A 3808-nucleotide genomic window follows, 5' to 3' on the forward strand; every position below is an offset into this window, starting at 1 on the left:
CCACAAGAGAGACCTCGAATTGCCATGGGGCTGGTACCCATCTCGGAAGGGGGTAATGTTAACCTCAATTCAAGATGATGGAAAAATGAAGCAAAAAGCAGAACAGAAAAAGAGCAAGGACGCAAAGGAGGCCCTTAAAAGACTAAGATGAGGTGAAAGCACAATTTTAAAGAGAAGGTGCCTCAAAAAACTCTAAAAACTCTTGTAAAATAGCGCCAAGCTCCCTCCTATGCCATTTGTAAAGGAATAGATGGGTGTAGGTTTAAAGCATGAGGCAAGAAAAGGGAAATAGGGGACAGGACCTTGCCAAAAAGGCCGGTCATGTAAAAAGGATGGGTGCCCATGGAATTTTAGGGCTTGTATATATAAAGTTCAAAAAGTGAATGGAAGCTCATTCTTTGGTGTGTGGCTAACAAGAGACCTCTCTTCTTCCTTTCTTTCCTTCTCTTTGCTTATGTGTGTGCTCTTGAGGGAGGGAGTGTGAGAGTGTGAGGGAGTGAGTGTGTGGGAGTGAGGGATCAAGAGGGTGAAGCCCTTCACCATCTCCACTTCTCTTCTTCTCCTCTCTTCTCTTTGCTCATGCATGCACGGCTATGGTGGATGGAGCTTGATGGAGGAGGCTTGAGGGTGCTTGAGCTAGCATCAAGGATTGTGGAGCTACCACTGTATGCGAAGGAGGAGGCAACTCATTTTAGCATTGAGGTAAGCTCACTACATTCATAGGTTTGAAGGTGCGTCGGCTATGTGAGAGATAGCCATTAGAGCTCGCTTGGAATGCTTGAAACAATAAGCAGTCCGTGGGTCTTGGTGGTTGAGTGAGAGCTTCCACAGTCTAACAATTGAAATGTGTCATGCAATCAAAACATATGTGGGGCTCAATGGAAAGCCTAGAACTAAAATTAGGATGGAATCATAAACCAAGAGTACTTAACTAGGATGTCTAACTCCTACCGCAATTAAAGCTCGGGTCTACTTCTCTATGCAGTCTTGTGGTACAACTATGCTCTTTGGGCATAATGGCCTTGTTATGAATCCACAATATGGCCCCTCTTTGCTCCATTATCATAGGCTCCATGGTACTACAAGCATTCAAACAAGGAGTAAGCAATTGAAGAAGCTCCTTGTCAATGTCCATCAAATAGCTCCTATTCTATTTCTCCAACCTCTACTCAAATAGGACAAAATGAGTCCACTTACTTCTAAGGGTAGTAACTCATATGGATCCACTCAGATGGCATGATAGCACTCAGAAGGTTCCTTGATACTCTATCCAAATGGGTGTGTGGAGTACCAATTGGGTTACTTGAACAATGACTCTAATAGATCAGTTGATGGGAAACAGGCTTGGACAATCAATGATGCTTCAACACTCAGATGGAGATTATGTTTCCACTCAAACTCAATTGTGTAAGGCTTGGATGTGCTACCTCAAATGGGTTGCCTTGCGCTAGTCAAGACTCGACTCTTAGATGGCCCATTGTGCATATTGTTCTTACTCATGTTGCATGTTTTCCTTCTTCTTTGTCATGACAAGAGAATCATGATTGTTTAATGATCGAACTGAGGGAATCAATGGCATGGGAAGGACATAGAAGGTGAACCAGACGAGAGACAACATCAAGAAGATTTACATGGAGTTTTTGTTGACAACATTATTGCTGTCAGCTTGAGAAACAATGCATGCTACAACTAGTGGTCTTCAATCAATCATGCTAGGCATACTTTCTTTCTCCCTTGCCCTCATGCTTGAATTAATAGCCCATTACCCAAATTGTGATGCTTTCCCTCTTGGCTTTCTCTCTCACTCAAATGACTCGAGTGGTTCATCTTCACCCTTGGATTGCTCCAACACTCAAATGACATGAGTGGTTTATCTTCATGCTCAAGTAGTTGAGTCCTCCTTCCACACTCGAACAACACATCAATTTTTCCTCTCACTCAATTCTCTTCCTACTCAAAATTGAATAGTGCTCTCGTCACCTCTCACTTGAATAGCATTACTCTTGTACAAGTGTATTTTTACTTGGACCCTTTCACACTCAACTCAAATGGCTTCATTTCGACTCAAACTTAGATGGGTTCACTCAAATTGAAACTTGGATAGCTTCACTCAAACTTGGATTTGAATGGCTCCACATGGAATCAGACAGCTTCACTCAAACTTGCACTTGAATGGCTTCACTTAGACTCAAACTTATACTCAAATGATTTCACTCAAACTCTAACTTGATAGCTTCACTTGGACTCTAACAACTTTGCTCAAATTCAGAAGGCTTCACTCAAACTTGGATGGTTTCTTATGCTCCAGTAAGATTCTCACTCAATGGTCTCTTACACTCGAGTAGCATTCTTTCTTGAATGGTGTGTTTTCTTTCATAGTCAAATGTGTATTCACTTGAGTGGCCACTGAGCACTCGAATACCAAGTATGCTTTCTCACTTGAAGGGAGTGTGGACTCAATGTCCCACAATCACTCAAATGGCATGTACGATTTTCAAATTTAGATAGTGCATCCCCTTGAACAGTGCTTTCTCACTCGAATGCTATTCTACTTGAATGGTATTCCACTCAAGTGGTGTTATCCACTCAAATAGCCTCTCAAATAGTGTTGTTTGGTGAGTCTAAGTTATTGAGTTAAGTGACTTGGGTAGGTGTCTACTTGAGGGACTTGAGGGACTTGATTCCATATTGCCTTGTTTGACACAGTCAAATTAGTGTGTCATGCCTTGAGTGGATCTTCTAAGTGACTCTTAGATTGGATTCACACTCAAATGGTCTTGGAAGCTATCAAAGTGTCGCACTAGATACAACTCTCCCTTTCTTTTTTGACACTCTCTCTGTTACTTAGATTGCTACTACTCTCTTGTGGCTTGCCTCCTCTGACACCACACACTATTGTGATCTCATCAAAGGGAAGAGAAGAGGCCATATTCCATCATGCTCTATGAAGGCATCTCACTGTGGTCAACTCAAGCATAGCTCACAAGTAAGCCCCCTATGCCTTATTTTAATCTTTCTCTCTCAGAGTCCCTATCTTGTCTCCTCCCTTCCCAGTTGCCTTGCAAATCACCCTACTTCTCTAGATTTACAGGAGATCAATTTCTAAGATACACCCAATATAATTTCCAAAGAAAATCCAAGATGGAAGGCCAAGCATTTTTTTCAAGAAAAAACTAGCCTACAAAGAGCTACTGGCAATTGGAACCCCCTACTTTGGACTTGCAAGTAGGCCCTTTGCATATCCGACTAGATATTAAACAAGGACCAAAATAATTTTTAGATTTTTTAATGTTTTTTTTAAATCTAAGGTGGCTTACTCCTAAAGTTACAATAACTCTCTAATCTACTTCAAATCAAATTTCTCAACCAAAATTCTTCAAATTTCTTCCATTCCATGCATCTTATCTAGCTTACACTCATTTGGAGCTCCACTCCTAGTCCATTTCAGAGTAGTGCTTTTATTCTAATGTACGAATAAGATAATGTTTGCCTTTATAGATGCTTTTGTTGTGTCTCAACAATGAAACCAAAATGTCATAGCTTTTGCAAGCTTGACTATTGGACTTGATGGAACACTTATTATTTTAGGCACTTCATTCAATTTGGAAATAGCTACCTCTCACATAGCTTATACGTCCTTTGAACTCATCAATCTATCCATTCTTCTCCCAAACCACATGAAAGCAACAATGAATGAACCAATAAGGGTGTAGTGAACTCATTACCCTACCTTCTCCTCAATGCCATGAAGTGATAGGGTGGCTCCACAATCTTTATGGTGGTACTCAATCCACAAACCCTACTTAAT

This window comes from Lygodium microphyllum, chromosome 14 (assembly GCF_053477565.2).
Source record: "Lygodium microphyllum isolate KBCC chromosome 14, Lygodium_microphyllum_v1.1.10, whole genome shotgun sequence".
NCBI lineage: Eukaryota > Viridiplantae > Streptophyta > Polypodiopsida > Schizaeales > Lygodiaceae > Lygodium > Lygodium microphyllum.